This window comes from Eurosta solidaginis, chromosome 4, assembly GCF_040869045.1.
Source record: "Eurosta solidaginis isolate ZX-2024a chromosome 4, ASM4086904v1, whole genome shotgun sequence".
NCBI lineage: Eukaryota > Metazoa > Arthropoda > Insecta > Diptera > Tephritidae > Eurosta > Eurosta solidaginis.
The window spans coordinates 171,193,781-171,216,158 of NC_090322.1; the positions used below are offsets into that span (position 1 = coordinate 171,193,781).

General features: G+C 36.4%; 1 protein-coding gene across 11 annotated transcripts in view; it reads right to left on the bottom strand.

Moving 5' to 3' along the window:
• Positions 1 to 22,378, bottom strand: part of LOC137250634 (peptidyl-prolyl cis-trans isomerase G) — a 546,463-nt gene that overhangs the window by 120,754 nt on the left and 403,331 nt on the right. For 10 of the 11 annotated variants that reach the window (XM_067783772.1, XM_067783770.1, XM_067783771.1 and 7 more), the window contains one exon: positions 14,362 to 14,406. The gene's annotated coding sequence lies outside the window, so the exon portion shown is untranslated. The remainder of the gene's footprint in view (positions 1 to 14,361; positions 14,407 to 22,378) is intronic. The other variant, XM_067783774.1, reaches the window with a different exon arrangement.

Genomic DNA, 22,378 nt, shown 5'->3' on the forward strand with positions numbered 1-22,378 from the left:
ATATATATATATATATATATTTGAAATGATTCGAGCTCAAGGCCAGAACAATAATTTTTTTTCTGATGATAATTATTGTTATTTTCTAATTGTTTTATAATTGAAAAATTATATTTTGTTTTTGGAATAGTAAGTAGAAAATTTTTTAGACAACCTGCCATAGCTGCGCAGATAGATCCATTTCGAAGGGTGCTAAGCCTTCATCATCAGTACGCTTAAGGCACGCTGCGCTAACCATTTATTGTTCTGGCCTTGAGCTCGAATCGAACCTTGAATTATTTATCAATAGGCCGATAAAAACTAAACGAATTATATTTGAAATAGCTGAAGAATTTTGATGGTCCTCTCAATGACTAAATTTTGAATTAAAATTTTTCTTTGTGCTAAAATATTTTTGAAAATTTATTTGTTTTTTCAATTTGTTAGTCCAAATTTGAATATCATACTGAAGTGCCTTGGCTTCATATGGAAGTGCTTTTTCTTTGCACTTTCATATGAAATTCAGGCACTTCCATATGAATCCAATTCAAAGTGTGAATTTGTATCTGTGTCTATTCTTCAGGGCAAAACAAAAACAGTGATTTTACTAACTTCATATCTTTCGGTGTAATCCACACCACTTGTATTTGCACTATTATATTCAATTATATCAGTGTGTAATTGAAACTGCTTAAATGCCATTAAAAAAATGTATCACTATCATTCAAAAAATTTTTAACTTACTGCTTAATGGAACCTCTGCAACTGTAAATTTTACAGTGCTATTGCACGCTCGGTATGAAAGGGCACACAGGTATTTAGTGAAAAACAGCAGCAAATTTTTATAGCTCAGGCAAGACGAGTATCGAGTGCAAGGCTTACATACAAATGTAAGTATAGGCAACCTTGATTGACTTGATTTGCACTTGGCATGAAGGTGAAAGTGCTTTGCAACGCTGACTATAACTGACATATTTCATTACAGCTTCGCCTTAGTAAAAGAAAAAAGAAGAATTAACCATCAGCCCGACTCGATGAGTATGTTTTGAGCGCGTAAATAACACACATCATATGTTTCAGGTGATAATAGTAGTGAGATATTTGGCAGTAAGCTTTATGCTTAACTCTACTTGTAAACAGGGTATCGTAACATTACACAGTGGACGATTTGCCCCCGCTAGCGTTGGAAAATTAATAACTCCCAAAGTCAAATAGATAGTTTCAATTGGAATTTTTTATAATTAAGAAACGAATCTAAACATTCAAAATTCATTATCTGCACATTCTATTTAAAGCTAAGCTTAGGGCAGAATGCCTGTTATAAACTACTCTAGAACTGAAGTTATATTTTACAAGCTTTAAACATTGTTGGCAATCTGACAGCTTTCAGAATAACTTGCATAGCCATCTACATATATCAATAATGCAAAACTTCTTGCGCTCAGTTTAAGGACGATATGGAATGCTTAAAGACTCTACACCTGATCATGATGGAATTATAGAAGGTGGCGGATGTAAGCAGTTTCTCGCTCTAACGCCACCATCTTGAACACTCTTAGAAATAAGAAAGTTGTCGCTTTATATAACTACTTTTTATTCAGAGGAAAAAATGTATGTAAAACTATACAAATGGTTATTTTCTGAGAAAATATACAACGGCATCACTTTTTTTCTCAAGTAACGTTTTGTGTTGACTTTTATATGATTCAAACGTGTGACAATTCTCATTCAATACTTTTGTTTATTTGAACAAAATTATTAAAACTAGCATATTTTCTTAATTAAATTATGGTAAGATGTTGCAATATTAATATAAAATCGATAATAAATGTTTTAAATATATTTTTGCAGCTTTCCTTGTAGGTTTTGGGGTAATTCTTCTCACAACTGCTAAAACTCGTCCAAAAATATCGGAAGTGATGTTAAAAGAGGCGATTTGGACCCAGGACCACGAATCTGAAAGCGGAAATTGAAAATTTGATTTCTTTCGAGAGATATTTGCAAACCGTGACGTATCTCATTCACCACCATTCTGAGACGAACTCTGCGCCTTTCTTTATTCAATCCATCGCATCTATTGTATGCCGATGTTATCGCTTTCCTTGACAAAGACTAGCCGGACAATGGCACCAATGGACCGGAAGTTAATGACCTCAAATCATTGGGGTTAAAACTTTTGTCATGGTCAGCATCAAAAGTGGTAGTAGCCGGGGCTCTTGTGGTGGTTTGGTTGGTTGCCTAATATACTCTGTGAGTATTTTACTCAAGCCGTTTGCTTAGGTCTGCTGATGTCCTTTATGGAGCATTTTGATTCCGCCCTTTAACCGGGTAGCACCTGTAATTGTAAGGCCAAGTTTGCTTCGTGTGCCGTTTCTGCTTCAGAAATGTTTAACGAAACATCGGCCTTCAATAGTCCATTAATTTTTTCATTGTCGTCAATGTTCCTGTGACCGAGTAACCCAGTGAGTGTAGTAGGCGCAAATTTTTCTGCTGTGGGTACCGACCTCTTACATCTATCGCCGCTTATATGATTCTCTAATAGGAAATTACATGCACTCTCTAAGCCAAGTAGCTTTTCTTTTGTTGTTATTTTTATGTGGCGGGTCCACGCCCAGTATATTATACCTTTGTATAGTGATCCGATTAATTTACAAGTCAGCCGAGATGGTCCTGCTAGTACCCTAATGGTACTAGTTACCTGAACGTACCGGAACTACATCCTGCAAAGGATAGTATTCCCTAAAACCTTCGGGGAATGTCTTTATCATCAAAACAACAACAACCTTCGCTATATAATGTAGACGTAATGCTAGTTTTAACAACGCTTCTCCTATAATTTACGTTGTACTCCTATTTTATGTTTCCTACAAATTGGCAGGACGGCACCTTCAATGTTTGTGGCAGAAATACTCTCGAAGTGTTTGTTAAACTTTTTTCTAATTGAAAAAAAACGTGTTTCCAATTTTTGCCAGGATCCCCGGGTGTGGTAGGCGGAGTAAGCTACCACCACACCATCGCGGCCGCCATTGTAGCACCTCGCTTGATATCTTTACTTTCATCGAAAGCTAGATGTGCGGACCGGTGACCGATGCTCCTCTTAGACTCAGACTCACTGCCTACAATTGGCCTTTGCGTCGAACTTATATAATGTATAATCTATACGTTATGTTCGTTAGAACATGCTCATGACAATGACTCGAACGGGCATCTGAAAAGTTGCAGCTGCTCCCTTGGTATCTTTACTGTCAGCGAAGGCTTGGCTAGATTTGTACACACTCTCTTCGGTTTCGGACCCCCTACCTATAGTTGAACGCAGCGGCGAATTCAATGATAGGGATCAAGACTAAAGCCAAAACCTCAATTAATATTCCACCAAATTTATCTACCTGATGCCTTGTCCGTCCTCCTGTTGTGTTCTCAATAACATTTTCCCCTGATGTAATATATTAAAAACTGCTTTCTTTAATACTCCAGGACAGGATTAGACTGTTGTTACATGCCCAAAAATGTCGAGAGAGAGTTCAAAATACACGTTTTTACCCCGGTATTAGTAATCCGGACAACAACCCCTGGTCGCTCCAAAACCGGGGTAGAACACCTTTGTGCATAAAACGTTCAACACTAATTTTGCAAATATCTTTTGGCATCAGTAAAACATATACTTTCAGGTTATTAATATCGAGCTAAAAACGTGTCTTTCGACACCTCTGCCGACATTTTTGCTCGTTTACAAGCATTCCACCTCTGTCCTAAAGTATTACCAGCAAAATTGATGCGTTCACAAGAAGTTTATAAGTTGAAATCGTCTCAAAATTTAATAAAGCGATCTTTATTTCATAATTTTTATGATAAAATTGCTCAGTAATCAAGCTACGTACACTCCTTTCTGTATTTTATGATTATTTAAGAAGTATGAATTTAAGTACTATTTCAAAAAGGGGCCATCTTTTATTCCCTCTTTCTCGTGTACTTCCAAAATACAACCTGGAGCTCACTGGAGCTAAGGGCGTTCGATATGACAGTTGTCAAATCTTCCTCCACCTTCTATCATTACATTATGCACCTGATAACAAAACATTTTATTTTATTTTCGACAAGTTATCGGTTTGTCATCGTTGAGCTATCAATTTGTTATCGGCGAGCTATTGGTTAATTATCGATAAGAAACGTTGTCGTTGTTCGCTTGTTATAGACGTGCCGCTCTCCTGTATTCTCTAACAACTGATATATGTTTGATGTATATTGGAACGATTTTCCGTCATCCCTTGTCAAATTTGGTTTTGAGACAAACCGGTTTCGGCGTTGTGCCATCATCAGTGTCGATTTTCGTTCCGTTCCAATATACATCATTTATCCACCCTGTCGGAAAATCAACCAAACATGATATATGTTTGTTATCGAGGTGTGTTTTGGTTTGTTATCAGCAGGGCAACCCTATGGAGTAGCATATTTTTTATATGAATAGTTATATTTCTTAAATTTTTCTAGCAGTCAGAGCTTAAATATGAGTTTTAGTAAGGCAATAATATAATCTTTGTACAAAATATTTATATTCAAATTTTGTTCGCTGAAGTTAACGTGAAGTTTTAGCCTCTGTGCTAAATTGTAGGATACAGCCGATGATTTTTCATTTTTTTGTTTTACTGAAATACTTTATATTTGTTCATTTAATGCATTAGATTTTATTCAATAAAGCCTAGAAAACTTATGCGATCAAATGGTCGCAGGAAGAGTTGATGACACGTTCTATTGTGATTCCGCCTACCTTGCTAGAACTTTCGCATAATTATATTCAGAGATTCAAGAGTTTGCGGTTTATATTCACATAAGCCCAGACTTAAAAAAAAAAAAAACATAAAAGGAAGTCTGCGTCGCTTAAAATGCGGTAATTTTGTCAAAGAGTGCTTCCTTCAGAACATTTCACGTTCAAGAAGAGGTAGCCGGTGTATCCCGATTAGTATTCTCTCTTTGTTTACTTCAAAAATATGAAACCCGAAGTAACATTTGGCGTCATATGCAAAAGTTTTAGCGATTTCCAATAGCGTGATTACTTTTGGTCCAACCGGTACTTTCAGAATATAAAAGCATTTCTTACAGTTTATAAAGACCCTAAATTTATATTTTTAAGCATAAAATAAAATTTTAAAGGTATTTTATAAGTGCCTATAATCAGTAGTTTTTTTTTTTGCATATTTTGGGTTGCCCTATTTGTCAGTTTGTTGTAACTAATTAGTCCATTATCCGTGAGTAGATGGCTCGTAATTGAGTTGTTATCGAAAACTCTCCTATAACAGTTGTTATTTGTAAAAAGTAGAAAAAAACTAAAAGTGGTAAATAAAAAACAGATTACTAGCCGATTGAAAAACGACAAACACAACGGCCGAAGATCATACATATTACGATTATTAGCAACACTAAGGGAAACTATCAACTCTAAGCCGATGCTAAGCAGTGACTTGTCTGCACATCAATAAATCAATCATTATGTCTAAACAGATATACATACACGCAGCGGAGAAGAGACGCACAGACACATGCAGATATCTTATCTGAGATGCTCCCAAAAGTATGCAATTATAATTGTGGAAGTGTCGCTCACAAATACACGCGCATATGAGAGCTATACACGTGCATCTGTAGTTATAATTATATAGCAGTAACTAAGTAAATTCTGGAAAAGCCTAGAACTATGCAACGAGGAATCCAGACAGTATAAAAGGCAGCAACAGTAGAGGCGCGACAATCAGTTTCATTTAAGCAAGCTATTGGTTGTGAAGTATCGGTGTTATTGTGAAGTACTTTAATAAAGGCCATTTTGCATTATTAAATATTGGATTTTTTTATTCAACAGTTTAGCGATATGAACGTTAGTAGAAGGTTGCGAATAAGAGGATTTGCAGTAAATTCGTTACAATATAATATATATTCCATGCAACCGATTCTTCAGATAAAAGGTTTAGCGTAGTTTCTTCCTCAATTTAGCAGCTAGAAGCTCGAAATTTCATAAGATGCTAACAGATGTGTCATACGTTTTTGTCTGAAAAATCGTCATGATCGTTCATATATATAAAATATATCCCACACAACCGATTGTTCAGATAAAAGGTTTAACTTAATTTCTTTCTCATTTTAGCAGCTAGAAGATTAAAATATCACAGAATGATTGTATATAAGGTATACATTGTTGTCTGAAAAAAGTTTCAAGATCAGTCATATGTATAATATATATACCATATAACGGATTATTCAGGTTTTATGATTTTTTGAAAATTCAGCCATTATCAGCTCCATTCATGAAAGGTATAAGGTCTTCAGCATAGCCGAAGACAGTTCCGTCCTTACCTGCCTGCATTTTTGTTTATTTGTATTACTTATAACATTCAATGTTTAAATTTTTATAACGATCTTCGAACATTTCCCCCTTTCTCTTCTCCTTTTAAAAAACGGGTTCACAGTTTTGGAAAGCCTACAACCGAAACCATTTAGTTAAAACGCATTGACCACCGTAATGTACATAACATATCTTATTTTTATATATATTTCACTTTTACTTAAAAATCAAGAAAAAATGTTTCAACAACATATGAGGTGTGCAAAATTTCCCTCTTCCCCTAGTCACAATAAAATTTCATCTTGATCATTTATGTTGCAATGAACGCTGCGGCGCATGGCGCCCGTGGTACGTGGTACGATGTAGCAACCTATTCATTTCGATATACCACCATAAGCAAAAGTACTTCAACATGTTTATATATTTGGCTACATGTGCATAAGTCTATACGCATGTACTTACATACCTGCTGATACAAAAAAAAGTCTATGCATTGTTTGCATTGTTTTGCCTTCGTTACTGCAGCGATTCTTTGAACTTTCACGTTGATACGAATCGGGGGATTTGTTGCATGAAGCATGAATATTTTCGTTTTGTTTATACGCAAAACCAGGCACGGTGAAATTCTTTATATAACAGCACACTTGGGTGCAACCGCCCGCTTGTGCAACACAATAAGTCCAAATATGCGATTTGCCATCACATGCACCTGCTGCTGCCGTTGCTTCATTATGTTTATAGTATGTTTCACCATTTGTATATTGCGGCTGTCGATACAATTGCCATTGTTGTTGGTATGGTATACAATTGCCTGTTGTATTTCTGCACTGCTACTTTCAATCTCTCAACGGCTGCTGATTGTGCGTACTCTTAGGCTGCTGCATGCGAACGGTAGTTTGCAAAAGTTTTGTGTTTTTGGATTTTTATATTTTGCTTTTGAAAAGGAAACTGAATTAATTTAAATCAAGTATTAAACGCTGCAAAAGGCTTAACGATGTGTATCGCAGCTTAACGAGTGCATTATCGCACACGTCACACGTTGGAGTGTTCAGTTATAATCAGTGGTCAGCGCAAATGCGCCTGCGTAGTTATTTGACCAGTTTTCATGAATCTTTTCGCATAGGTGATTTAGTTAAGGTTTGTGGATAAACGACTTTCGTAATATATTATTCAATTTAATTTATCTATGGTATTAAACTGTTAATTTGGCGGCCGCCGTAGTGTGGGGATAGCGTTATCCGCGTACCACGCCAAAGATCTTGAGTTCAATTCCCGGGCAAAGGAGCATACAAAATTGCCAAATAAGTTTTTTCGATTAAAAGAAAGTTTTTATACGCGGGCCCCCCTCAGTATTGATTTGGCAAACAATCCGACTGTATTTCTGCCATGAAAGGCTTCTCAGTGGCAACTTGCAGATGCCGTTCGGGGTTGGCGTAAAACATGAAGATTCCGTCCCGCCAAATTATAGGTATAATTAAAAGAAGCTCGACGCAAATTGGAAGAGAAGCTCTGCCTAAAATTTCTTCGGCGGTTATTGTGCTCTATTTATAATAAACATATCGGCATTTATTTTGCTCAAGCAAACCTAGGTGAAAACAATCACAAATATTGAAAAAGAAAAGTTTTCTATGTTTGTTTGTTTAATGGTGTGTTCAATTTATACGTATTTTTAAAAACTCATAAGCCTAACACCGGCTTATAATAACTGAATATTCAATTATTATGTTTTTCCAAGAGAAACTGAAAAGAAATAAAGAAACATTTATTGGCATATTGCGATGGTACCATTTCGAAAACCGCCACGTAATCATCATCAGGCAATTTCGTAATGTTATCAAAGGTTTCACTAAGATTCGAACCGCGAATCACACGATGAAACTGCAGTTGCCTTAACCACTAGGCTGTCATGCTTGTATTTGTTTCCTTTCTTAATTCAGTTTATCTCATTTCCACACTAACAACACAATGGGACATTCTGTCTCTATATTAGTTTGTGTGTTATGTAGATTTTGTTTTTGTAAAGTTCCTGTTCGTTCCGAATAAGAAGCATTGTAAACTCGGGCTCGGTGAAACCTTTGATAACATTACGAAATTGCCTGATGATGATTACGTGGCGGTTTTCGAAATGGTACCATCGCAATATGCCAGTAAATGTTTCTTTATTTCTTTTCAGTTTCTCTTGGAAAAACATAATAATTGAATATTCAGTTATTATAAGCCGGTGTTAAGCTCATGAATTCGTAAAAATAAGTAAAAAAAAAAAAAATTTTCTTTTTCATGACAGCGTTTTCAAGGCTGCATAGCAGAGCTTAAATAAATATATTTTAGTGATTTTTAATCTATTTTTTTTGCCAAATTTTTGTTTTAAATATCAAACCTGTTTCACATAATAAGATACTCAGCTTCTGCAGGAAATTGTTACTGCTTTGTATTTGCCGCACCTTTTTCAATACTTTATATTAGCTAAATCTGTACATGTACGCATAGGCACATAAAATTAAGCTTATAAGCGAATAATTACACTGATGAACAAAGTAGCACTTCTTTCCTGTTGCATGGAGTTTTCTTTTATGTCTTACTAATTTGGGATCGCTAATTTCAAATCTGGTCTCAAATTTCTTCTAGAAGCTCGAGATTTAAAATTACGGATATCATACAAAAAAGCACTTCTCAGTTCACATATAAACTTAGTAGGTTATGAGTTGACCAATCGCACAGTTTTTGTTTTATTTGTGCCTCGTATATGTTCAAGGAGTTTCGTTTGAATCTGTCAGACCTAGTGAAACGTGCTTTTATGAACTTGTTCGGTTCCCCATATGAAACTAATAAAACAACTTTGATTTCGAATTTAATATGTAAAAGTTGTATTGAGTCATTACGCTTATGGGAAAATAAAAAAATACTGCATTTCTAGGAGCAAACTCCTGTGATATGGCTTGAGCAGTGGGACCATCACAGGGACTGCTATTTCTGTGTGGTAAACACAACAGGAATAAAGTGAAGACATTACTCTAAATGGGTTTATCTCAAGCTACTGATTGCTATGGTATAAAATTACCTCCTCTGCATATCAAATTGGGTCTTATGAAGCAATATGTAAAGGCCTTAAACAAAAGTTGTGAGTGTTTTAAATACACTTATTAATCATTTCCAACACTAAGTTCTGAAATGGTGAAAGCTGGGTTTTTCGAGGGTACATAGATTATAAAACTAATTTGTGATCCAGAGTTCACTAACCGCGTAAAAGCACTTGAAAAGTTTGCATGGGAAAAGCTTGTTTGGGTTGTAAAAAACTTTGAAGGAAACAGTATGCTACCTAACTTTTTTGAGCATATGGACCAAATGATGCTACACTTTCAACATCATGGTGTAGACATGAGTATTAAAATGCTCTTTCTCTATAGCCATCTGGAGCGTTTTCCTAAAAATTTAGGCGAACTCGTGAAAAGCAACGTGGTAGTTTTCACCAGCACCTCCGCACTATGGAAGAACGATATCAAAGGCACTGAAACGCGCATGTGTTAGCTGATTACTGCTGGAGTACTCAAAGTGTTGCTGTTGAATCAACTCTTAAAAGAAAATCTCTTTAAAAAAGTTTAATTCACTGTAACTATTCATGTATTTATTTATTAAAAGAATTATTTTTACTAAAAGGTTTATTATTAAATATTTTATTTATTTATTAAACATTTTATTAACGCATATTTTAAATAAATTACAATATTGAAAGAGCACATGATATTACTATATGGCATAAGAAAAGTACATGTCATTTTTCTTATTAAATTTTAAAATAGTATTAAACGCCATTTCACTTAGTAAAATTCTTTTTCAGTGTGGGGTGTATAGTTTTTAATAATATTGTAGCGAATATTAGCACTAAGGGATACTATTATCTCTAAGCCGATGCTAAGCAGTGACTTGTATGCACACCAATAATTCAATCATTATGTCTACACATATGTACATACACGCAGCGGAGAAGCAACGCACAACCGCATGCATAAATCTGAGATACTTCCGAAAGTATGCAATGGTTGTGCTAGTGTCGGTCACACATACAAACACATGCAGATATCTTATCTGAAATGCTCCCAAAAGTATCCAATTATAATTGTATTCACACATACACGCGCATATGAGAAGCTATAAACGTAGTAATTTTATAGCTGATGTCCAACTAGTAGATTCTGGAAATGGAAGCGCCTAGAAGATGCGAACGAGAAATCACAGAGTATAAAAGGCCGCAACAGTAGAGGCACGACAATCAGTTTTTATTAAGCAAGCTATTGGTTGTGAAGTATCAGTGCTATAGTGAAGTACTTTAATAAAGGTCATTTTGCATTATTGAATATTGAAGTTATTTATTCAACAGTTTAGCGATACGAACTTTAGCAGAAGATTTAGAATGAGCGGAGTTGCAGTAAATTCGTTACAATATTATATAATAAGGACAGAATAATTCAGATAATTAGTTAAGGTTACGAAAGAGAAATAATTCATAATTAGTTAAATAATTAAGATTACGATAGAGAAACAGTTGATATAGATACAAAAATTAGATGTGGTTTACAACAATGTCCTCAGCAAGGCTTCTAGATCGTAGTTGCTAAAACTAATTAGATACATTTTTATTTTCTTTTGAATTTGGTTAAGATTTAAAATGACCTGTACAGAAGCAGGGAGAGAGTTGAACATTTTGCACGACGTGTTTGTATACAAGCTTCTGAAGTGGTATGTCCTAGCATGCGGAATTTGTACCGATGGAAGCAGATTGCTCCTAAGGTTGTAGACTTCCGAAGGATAACTTTCTAAGTACCCCGATCTAATAAAGAAAGTTTTTCGGACTTTACATAAATATAGATGACGACATGGTAGTATATCTAGTCTCCTAAAATATATCATAGCATGAGACCTCTAGGTTGCGCCACATATGCGTCTTATAATTGCTTTTGGAGTGTTACAACGGCTGACAACTTACTAGCTGAAGCGGCACCCCGCAGGTAATGCCATATTGAAATTTCGATTGAACTAGACCATAGTAAACAGCTTTTAGAGTGGAAATAGTGCAACACTTTTTGACACGACAGAAGTGATGGGTAGTGTACAGAAAGTAATATTTCGGAAACTAGAGCTGCTAGAAAAAAACGACTTTATGCTTCATGCAAAAAATCCCATACGACAAAACCTTTGTCGACCAGTGTTATATTTCTGGTTTTGTCCTTTTTAAAATATTTTTGCACTTTTTGTTTGCACAGGCTTTGTTTTTATTATTTGATTCAACCGCGTGCTGTTGTGCAAAGTATTGCTTTCATTTCTGCATTTTTAATTCGAGTTTATTTTTATTGTTTTGCTGTTGTGAAGGACGTTTATAGTAACTTGCACATGCCAATTTCTAAAAGCGTTGACATTTGATTGAGCTTTTCGAGCGAGCAATTTGACATATTGACTGCATTGTGATGGTGATTTTTTGGACTTTTGCTTTGGATGGTTTATGCTGGTTTATGCCGTATGTAGATATGTTTACATAATTTTTGTCGTACCTGATTTTGGTAAAATCTACAACCAAGAAATGTTGCTGCATTTTTGTAATGCAAAAAAATGGGTTTTGGTAAAATACTTTGTTGGCTGTGAATTAAGTTTAGTGCTGAATGTTTATGCTTTCAAGGAAATTCGATTTAAAGTAAATGATATTATTTAATAAAAACCGTTTTTTTATGCTTGCAATTAAGTAATAACTTGGCTCAGGTTTTAATCGTAGTTGGCAGATCTATCTTATGCACATAAAATCTACTATAACGGGTTCGTTTCTTAAGTCCTTTATAAGTTAAGTGTGGTCAGGTTTGTTTCTTAAGTCTTTTGTTAGTAAAATGAAATTAAGTATTTTGCTATATAAGCAGTAGGAATAACTAGGTTAGGTTTGGTGGTAGCTACCCGAATGATACCGATCTCAACCTTGGATAAATTCTCGGGAGATACAAGTGAGTCGCGACCGAAATCCTTTTGCCTTGCTCTGGCAAAAGCTGGGCAATCAAGCATAAAGTGATTTGATGATTCGATCTCATCATCCTCCATACATCTGCAGCAGGATAGAGTTTCCAGTATATTGAGATGTACCGCATGGATACCCATGGGCCAGTGCCCTGTCAAAACACCAATGACCATTGATATGGGAGCCTTAGTGAACTCAAGTACTTCGGCAGACCTCCTGTCATCCACTTTCGGCCAGAAAGATGTTTGCTGACCCGACTCGAGGCCCAGCTATGGAGGAGCAAACCACAGGTGGCCCGCAGAGTCCCAAGATCCCTACAGCCATCTTCATCCGGTTCAGTTGTACCGATGCGGGCTAAGAGATGCACTTGAGAGTTCCCCGAGATATCACTATGGCCCGTGACCCAGATAATCTTAATTATAAAATAGTTCGATACAATCGCAAGTGAGGTCAGGTACTCCCAGACCACCCTCGATCTCACTGTAGTTCAACTCAACGCCTTGATAGCCGCTTTGCTATCAGAGTAGATGTTGAATTCCCTAACCGTAGTAACACTGGATAGAATTTTATCCATCTTATCCTTAATCACAGCAACTTCCGCTTGGAATACATTGTAGTGACCAGCCAACTTGAACTTGCGGCTTACATTTAGCTCTTGAAAAAAGACACCCCCTCCAACCTTTCCGTCCAACTTCGACCCATTTTTGAACAAGTCATCCGGTCCCCTGCCACAGATGAATTCTCTTCCCCACTCCTCTCTCGGGGGAATGACTGGGTTTAAGGTTGTATAGGGAGCAGTTATCGGCATAGAATAGTCCGTCCTGCCAGGGATAAAGTCGAACAAAATAAGAAGGTTACAGTGTCCGAAGTCAGAAAGCCCACAGCCCATATCACGAAGCCGACCAACGACCGGACCGCGGCTGCATTTCCCGCAATATCTACTGGATGTATTTTCAGCATGCCATTCAGTTCCGAGGTAGGTGTTATTCTGAGAGTGCCAATGTTACCGATCAGCGCCGTCCGTTGCACTGACACTAACATTTTGGAGGTGCTCGCCGTGTCCAATGCTTTATATCAGTCCAGCACCCCATAGAGCAGAATCGGTTTGACCACCATCTCATAAAGCCAGTGTACCACTCCTGACATTCCTGGCTCTATTTTCCACATTGGGTCTTCACGACAGTTTCTTGTCCAAAGCAATCCCCAAATATTTAATCCTCTTAGAAAGTACCAACGGCATCCCTCAATTCAAGGGAGTTCTGGAATCGGGCACCTTATATCTCCTTGTAAAAGTAACCAATTCCGTTTTTCCCAGGTTGACCGCAATCCACATGATTCAGCTTACCTAGCCACGTATCCAGATATCCCCGCAGAACATCGCACACAGTGCCCAGAAATTTGCCTCTGACTGGGATAGCGAGGCCATCTGCATAGGTAGCCACCCGACAGCCATTGGCTTCCAGCTCCACAAGAAGTTCGTTGACTACCACAACCCAGAGCAGAGGAGATAGGACACCCCTGCGGCATGCCCCTGCACACCTTCCTCTCAATTATGGCCCCTCCCCACTCCGCTGTGACAATTCTGCTGCATAGAAGTTTACTAATAAATTCAACCAGAGCCGAAAGAAAGGCACCCAGAGCAAACTCTTTGTGTTCTAGGGACCCCTCTGTTTGCTTTACAATCGAACGCAGAGCCGTTTCTGTCGATCTGCCCTTGCAGTAGGCGTGCTGTGAAGCCGACAGTAACCCCAGAGGAATCCTTTCCCGTAGGTACAGGTCAATCAACCGCTCAAAAGTCTTAAGAAGAAACAACTAGAGACTGATTGGTCTGAAATCCTTAGGTGATACATGAGAGCGTCTGCCGGCCTTCGGAATGAAGATGACCCTAACCGTGTGCCAAGACTTCGGGATATAGTTAAGCCTGAGGCAGTTAGTGTAGATGATGGCCAACCAGCGGCAGGTAGCAGGAAATGTAATTACTAACGTAAATTTTAATTAAGACCACTTAATTATCAAAAAAAAAAAAAAAAAAATAACAATAATAAATACAAATACTTACAAGTAATGTGAGTATACCGTTTTGTTCATCAATTTGTCAACAAAGCTGCAATTGAAATCGAAAAAAAAGAAAATAGTTAATTAACAACAATATATAACATTTCTTTTAATTATTTTTTCTTAACAAATTTTACTAATTGCGTTCGTATTTCGGCTTGTGTGCGCACAATAAAATGTTAAATAGTTAGTGCAATACTTCAAATTACGTTAGTACAAACACTGAAAGAAATGGTGCTAGTAAAATCAACAAATCAGTTCTGTTGTTCTTGACTTAACGGAGATTCGGTGAAATTGATCGAATTATGGTTAATTTGACCGAGTTCTTTGTGAAGCGACCAAATTAGTTTAGTCATTTCAACAGAAGAGAAATTGTCGCTCCTAAGTTAACAAAATTCTGTAAAATTGACAGATTCCTAATCAATCTAACTGATTTTTTTGTTAACACAACTGATCTCACTGGTCATTTCAACAGCGATCAACAGCCAATACATTAGCAAATTTCAAAGAGAATTTTACGCTCACTACGCTCTCTACTTTGTACTTATGTATGCTGTGTACTATATGTATGCACATATTTACGTATGTATATGGCGGCCGGTAGCGTGCTCCGCCTACCACACCGAACACCCTGGGTTCACACCCCGGGCAAAGCAACATAAAAATTTTAGAAATATGGTTTTAAATTAGAAGAAAATTTTCCTAAGCGGGGTCGCCCCTCGGCACTGTTCGGCAAACACTCCGAGTGTATTTCTGCCATGAAAAGATCTCAGTGGAAACTCATCTACCTTGCAAATGCCGCCACATAGGTACAAAGCTATCGCAACAATTTTTTTTGTTCATTTGACTACTAAAACGGTCAATTACGAATCAACGATTCATGCGCAGTTGATTCAACATCTTGTTGCGATGGATAAAAATTAACAGAAATTTCAGTTGACTTGACCCGTATTTCGGTTGATTTTACCAGTCTTTTTCTTTCAGTGAAAAGCATTTGCCGCTAAACAAAATGTCTAATAATGAGTTGAGGCAGTCACACTAATAGACCGCCATGAGAGCGTTGGGCTATATACTTAGCTATAGCGGATCACTTTCGATATATCCACAACATTGTTTCAACTAATGGTACTAGCCGTACTGTGCATGCCTCAAAAGTCAAGCGATTTCAAGTTGCTGCTGATGATGATTGTGCTGATGATGGTAAGCAATTGACCTACATTCTGAGAGCAGCGAGTGCAATGCACAAAGCAGGCAGTCAAGTAGTCACGCGGACAGGCATGCAATTGCAGTCGGTCGCTTTGAGAGCTACAATGACTAAAAGCGAATCAAGGCAAGGCAGTTTAACGAAAAATGTATAAAAAAACAAAAAAAAAAAAAAAAAACGATGCTGGGAAAAAATTGGAAAAAAATCCAACAAAATAATTATGGGTCTGAGCAAACAGCGTTATTTTGTTATTATTTCTTTTCCTTTAAAGATTTTTCTTTTTCCGTATTTCTTCTTCAATTCTGGTGCTTGCTTCGCTTTAGGCATCCCTCACATCACTGGACATTTTTTCATGCTGCAGCCTCTTCCGTTTGCATATTTTTTTTATTTTTTTGTTAATGCTTTGAAATTTTTTTGTTTCCGTTTTTAGTAGTACTAAATCTTAATATAAATTTAACAGTGTTTTGTTCATACGTTTTTTTTTTTGTGTGGTTATTTGCCTTTTCAAATGCTTTGCTCGATTATGTAAGCACTCTTAACCACGCTGCAACAAAATGTACACAAAAATTGCAAAAAAGCATTAAAACTAAGCACAGTTATCTTTGGAATTGCATCTCCAAACGTGATGCACGTTACCCGGTAAACAACCAAAAAATAATAAAATTGGTAACTAATACAAGAACAAAAAAGGCAACGTACCGCTTTTATTGCAAAAAAATATCCACCTACTATGGTAAACCGTATAGTAATTACAAAGGTGTATTTGGTGTTGTTTCAGTAGTTATATATGTCAACAAGACTAAAATTTTAATAAAATTTTTTTACATTTTTTAAGTTTTCATGCGATTACCGAATATTTTATGAACCAGATATTTTGTAATTTGGCTCTGATACTGCAATGTTAGCTACACACAGATCATCGAAACCAATCTGAAAATGCTGCATACGCCCTATCTAAGCCCAACATACTGATGGGTAGATTAACATCCTTCCTCGTTTGCGGTTTTGAAAACGTCCATGGATCGAAATATTTAAAAAAAATCGCATTTGTAGCCCGATTTGGTTCATATTTCGAACACATAATAAATACATGAATAGAAAGCGACCTATGAAGAAAAATCGCTGCTAGGTGGCGCAAGGATCGAGATATTCAATAAAGTCGAATTTGTGGTCCGATTTGGCCCATATTTGGAACACATAATACATACATGAATAGAAAGCGACCTATGAAGAAAAATCGGCGCTAGGTGGCGCAAGGATCGAAAAATTCAAAAAGTCGTATTTGCCTCGTATTTGGAACACATAATACATACAAGAATAGCAAGAGACCTATGAAGAAAAATCGCCGCTAGGTAGCGCAAGGATCGTGATATTAAAAAAGTCGTATTTGCGGTCCGATTTGGCTCATATTTGGAACATGTAATACATACAAGAATAGAAAGAGACCTATGAAGAAAAATCGCCGCTAGGTGGTGCAAGGATCGAGAAATTCAAAAAAGTATTTGCGGTCCGATTTGGCTCATATTTGGAACACATAATACATACATGTATAGAAAACGACCTATGAAGAAAAATCAGTGCTAGGTGGCGCAAGGATCGAGATATTCAATAAAGTCGTATTTGTGGTCCGATTTGACTCATATTTGGAACAATAATTACATAGAGTTCGGTAGAAGTATCAAAATATTTTGGAGTTGGAGCAGGGATAAGCATACGTGGCCCAGAGTCGAGTGAAGGCTTTGGAAGGATTATGTATTGAGGACTTAGATTGTAATAAATTGTCAGGAATGGGTCCGTGTAATAATAAGTCACTAAATGAACTAAATAGAATGAGAAATAATAGGCAATTAAATAAAGACTAAAAACTTGAAAATGAAATAATAAAAAAAATGTTTAGGTTAAACGGTTTTATTGAAAACAATACTTACATGAAGCAATAATAATATTAAAAGTTGGAAAAAATTAGGGAGGTCCTAAGTACTAGTCATCACACTCCTCATCAATCTAGGGCGTTGATCAGACAATTATATAAAAGCTTTGGACGCGTCAAATTTCTATTGATAGTCATACGTAGGGCCAACTGAACCTTAATCAGGTTATTCTACGCCTCACATTTTTAGAAATGTCACGCGCCCAACGCTTTTATTTAATTGTCTGATCAACGCCCTAGATTGATGAGGAGTGTGATAACTAGTACTTAGAACCTACCTAATTTTTTCAAAATTTTAGTGTTATTATTACTTCTTGTAAGTATTATTTTCAATAAAACTGTTTAACTTAACCATTTTTAATTTATTTTATACATATATGGAAGTCTATATCTATCTCGATTACTTTATAACCTGTGTACAAGTACAGCTGGATATAAAGGTATTTATTAATGTCTATATACCGTTGTGTGGCTAAATGATCATTCTATCTCTATTGTCCTTTGGAGAACAGCCTAATACATAATACTATTGAAGAACGTCTTACGTTAGTATAGATTCAATAATGCAACGTTGAACCACCAGCTACGTAAGGATTGGGAATTACCTCTCCCAGTCATTGGTAATCAAAAGAGCCTTTGGACAAGGCGATTCCCTTTTCTTGCCATAATGCTGGAGAAGATACTTCTATGCATATGCTGATGATATTGATATTATTGGCCTGGAAAAACGCGCTGTGTGTTTCCCCTCCTCGGGATTAAATAAAAAAGCAAAAAAAAAGTTGGTGTTGCGGTGAATGACGATAAGACAAAGTACTTGTTGTCATTCAAAAGTTGGTGTTGCGGTGAATGACGATAAGACAAAGTACTTGTTGTCACTCAAAAAAGAATCGGTGTTTTCTCGCCATGGGAGCCACTTCACTGTTGACGGATATATATCCGATACTGTGAAGGATTTCGTCTATTGGGGAACCATCATTAAGAGCAAAAACAATGTCAACTTAGAAATGAAATGGAGAATGACTCTTGCCAACAAGTGCTACTTTGGAGTGAGTAGGCAATTGAAAACTAAAGTCATCTCTCCACTAGCAAAAATCATGCTCGACAAGTTGCTCAACACACTTGCCATGATGTATGGCTGGGAATCATGGACAGTGTCGAGAGAACATGAGATAGCTCTTGCAGTGTTCGAGGGAAAATCTTCGGAAGATTTATGGTGCTGTCGTTGATGGCCACGGCGAGTATCAAAGAAAATATAATGATGATCTGCAAGAGCTTAACGCAGATAGGACGATAATGCAGCGAAGGTTTCGCTGGCTAGGCCATGTTATGCGATTAGATTAACACACTTCAGCCAAAAGAGTATTTCAATCCACACCGCATATTGGAAGCAAAGAAAGGGGGCGACTTTCACTGAGTTAGGGGAGGCTGGTGAAGAAAAACTTTACTTCCCTTGGTGCTCAAAATTGGCGGCGTTTTGTCGCGAAACAGGGATAGTTGGCGTGACTTGATACAAAACGGCCAAGTTAATTATTATATAACGAAAATACTTTTATGAATTTTATGTCTTTAGCTTTGCAGTTTAATCTGGAAACTTACTTAGTTTGCGCTTAACCGTTAAAATAATTATCGATGTCCAACAAGGCGCGCTAGTCGCTTCTTCGCTGGGTTAAATGGCGCCAATTCATCATACCAAGGGAATTCGAATCGTTTTCGACCTGGTCCTACCAGCAGAGTCAGGGCCGCCTCCTCCCTCTTCTTCCATATTCGGTTCCAATAGGAATACTTTTTTAGCCGAAACATCAACTTTCATTCGCATAACATGGCTCAGCCAGCATATTCACTTTAGTATGTGGAGGTCTGCGTTAAGCTTCCTATCAATTGCTAAGAAACTTTGAGTGAGTTGCAGTTTCAAATGCTTTTTCGGTGAGTTTGATACATGAAAACTCACCTAAAGTTCATGATGAAAATATTATTAAGAGAGAATATATATTATTAAGAGAGAAATATCAGATGGATGGTGCATGGACCAAGCTATTTACAAAATCAATGCAACTTCGGAGTGAGTATTTAGGTACTTTTCCGGTGAAATAGAGATTCGAAACTTAAAAGATGGTTCAAAAAAAAAAAAACTTTTCTGTCGATTTGGTTTTTTTTCGAATAGGAATATTCTCTCTAGACAGAAAGCAATAGAAATGGGTACGTAGCAAATTTCTTAGGTCCATTTTCAAAGACATTTCGTCGTCCAAAAATTTTTTTTTGTCAATTAGGTCTAGTGCAAAGGAAATACTCTCTGCAATGCTAGTTTTTATGCGATTGTGTGCGTGTGTGTTAACTGTTTAGTTATAATTACAAAAGTTCAAAACTATTTTAATGCGAGCCACAAAGTTGACTTTTTTTTCTACCGCAAGTTGACTGTTATCAAAAACTATAGAGGTAATAATTATTTCATTTTATGTATGAGTCCTTGGTTTTGAAAGTGGTATAAATCAAAAATCGCGGGTTCGAATCGAGCTCAAGGCCTAACAATAATTTTTTATCATTATTATTGTTATGATAAATTTTTTCTTAATTGAAAACATTTTTAAATTAGAATAGAAGAAAGAAAAAATTTTAGACAACTGCCAAAGCTCGTTGTATAGATCCATTTCGGGAACTGCTAAATTCCTTCATCGGCAACGTTTAGGCGCCGCTGCTATAACCATTCAGCCATCACAGCGGTTTTTTGTTTGTCTTCATTAATCCTACTTCTATTCTGTTTCGTGCCAATTGATATTCACAACACTGCGACATCTGTTGCAGAATGGCTGTGAAAATTGGACTTGTTTGTTGGCAATGCTGCCATAGTGTCATATTTTATTGACACTTTTTTCCCCGTGCTCTGGGATGTATTAACAATTTTTGTTGTTATATCGGCCTACTGATTTTAAGATCGCGGGTTCGAATCGAGCTCAAGGCCTAACAATAATTTTTTATCATTATTATTGTTATGATAAATTTTTTCTTAATTGAAAACATTTTTAAATTAGAATAGAAGAAAGAAAAAATTTTAGACAACTGCCAAAGCTCGTTGTATAGATCCATTTCGGGAACTGCTAAATTCCTTCATCGGCAACGTTTAGGCGCCGCTGCTATAACCATTCAGCCATCACAGCGGTTTTTTGTTTGTCTTCATTAATCCTACTTCTATTCTGTTTCGTGCCAATTGATATTCACAACACTGCGACATCTGTTGCAGAATGGCTGTGAAAATTGGACTTGTTTGTTGGCAATGCTGCCATAGTGTCATATTTTATTGACACTTTTTTCCCCGTGCTCTGGGATGTATTAACAATTTTTGTTGTTATATCGGCCTACTGAATTTAACATCGCGGGTTCGAATCGAGCTCAAGGCCTAACAATAATTTTTTTATCATTATTATTGTTATGATAAATTTTTTCTTAATTGTAAAAATTTTTAAATTAGAATAGAAGAAAGAAAAAATTTAGACAACTGCCAAAGCTCGTTGTATAGATCCACATTTCGGGAACTGCTAAATTCCTTCATCGGCAACGTTTAGGCGCCGCTGCTATAACCATTCAGCCATCACAGCGGTTTTTTGTTTGTCTTCATTAATCCTACTTCTATTCTGGTTCGTGCCAATTGATATTCACAACACTGCGATATCTGTTGCAGAATGGATGTGAAAATTGGACTTATTTGATGGCAATGCTGCCATAGTGTCATATTTTATTGACACCTTTTTCCCCGTGCTCTGGGATGTATTAACAATTTTTGTTGTTATATCGAACCAGAATAAAAAAAAAAAAAATAAAGACAAAATGAAGACAAACAAAAAACCGCTGTGATGGCTGAATGGTTATAGCAGCGGCGCCTAAACGTTGCCCCGATGAAGGAATTTAGCAGTTCCCGAAATGGATCTATACAACGAGCTTTGGCAGTTGTCTAAATTTTTTCTTTCTTCTATTCTAATTTAAAAATTTTTTCAATTAAGAAAAAATTTATCATAACAATAATAATGATAAAAAAAATTATTGTTAGGCCTTGAGCTCGATTCGAACCCGCGATGATTCACATTTGATTTACAGAAAGCACTTTCTTACCCAAAACTTTCTGTTTCGGTAGCTTATTATCAGCGCTAAATGTACGTATGTATACAATTTAGGGTTTCAAAATGTCCACAATGAAAATGCTAAAATGTATGCATTGGCTAAAACAATCGCCTCAAGAGAATCAAAGGATGTTGCGTCCTGCATCGTAAACAATATTCGGAACATTACTACGCAAAAGCATGTCACAGCTTACAGTGATGCTTGCTCAGGACAAAATCGTAACATTAACATAGCTTTAATTTGGTTAAAGTTGTTCATTCATCTAATAATAATGTTGAAACAGTTGATCGTAAATGTATGGTATGTGGTCCTTTTTTTGCCAAATGATTGCGATTTTCGTTTGATAGAAACTAAAATTAAATAAAATAATAAAAAAAAAAATTTAAGTTAAACGGTTTTATTGAAAACAACCACCCCTATTCTGCATTTCGACTTGGATTAGGATTTTTTCGATTTAACAACATTGGTATTCTGTGTTCCAATCTCTTTCGATCCAGCTTCGAATCGTTCGATTTTGTGTATTCTGCATTTCGATCGTAGTTCCGTTTTTCTAAATTGCAAATTTGTTGGCGGAAAAATATTTTATTTTTATTTTTTTATTAATTTATAACAGAATTTTAACGAAAATGTAAGTAAAACTTGTTGAGAAACGTAAAAGGCAGATGGTGATTGTTTTTTATATGTTTCCAACACAAGTGCAGTATGAGACGTTGGCTAATTTAATGGCAACAAAGCGGGATATGATGACTCCTGGGAAGCCAGCCTTCGCATAAAATT